We start from the raw sequence: 689 nt of genomic DNA on the forward strand, positions 1-689 counted from the left end.
TATTGTTTAGCCTCCATGTGTTTGTATTTTTTATAGAATTTTTCCTGTAATTGATATCTAGTCTCATAGCACTGTGGTCGGAAAAGATACTTGATAACGATTTCAATTTTCTTAAATTTACCAAGGCTTGATTTGTGACCCAAGATATAATCTATCCTAGAGAATGTTCCATGAGCACTTGAGAAAAATGTGTATTCTGTTCGTTTTGGATGGAATGTCCTATAAATATAAATTAAGTCCATCTTGTTTAATGTATCATTTAAAGCTTGTGTTTCCTTATTTATTTTCATTTTGGATGAGCTGTCCATTGGTGAAAGTGGGGTGTTAAAGTCCCCTACTATAATTGTGTTACTGTCGATTTCCCTTTTTATGGCTGTTAGTATTTACCTTATGTATTGAGGTACTCCTATGTTGGATACATAACTATTTACAATTGTTATATCTTCTTCTTGGATTGATCCCTTGATCATTATGTAGTGTCCTTCTCTGTCTATTGTAATAGTCTTTATTTTAAAGTCTATTTTATCTGATATGAGAATTGCTACTCCAGCTTTCTTTTGATTTCCATTTGCATGGAATATCTTTTTCCATCCCCTCACTTTCAGTCTGTATGTGTCCCTAGGTCTGAAGTGGGTCTCTTGTAGACAGCATATATACGGGTCTTGTTTTTGTATCCATTCAGCCAGTCT

The sequence above is a fragment of the Physeter macrocephalus genome, chromosome 15, assembly GCF_002837175.3.
Source record: "Physeter macrocephalus isolate SW-GA chromosome 15, ASM283717v5, whole genome shotgun sequence".
Classification (NCBI taxonomy): domain Eukaryota; kingdom Metazoa; phylum Chordata; class Mammalia; order Artiodactyla; family Physeteridae; genus Physeter; species Physeter macrocephalus.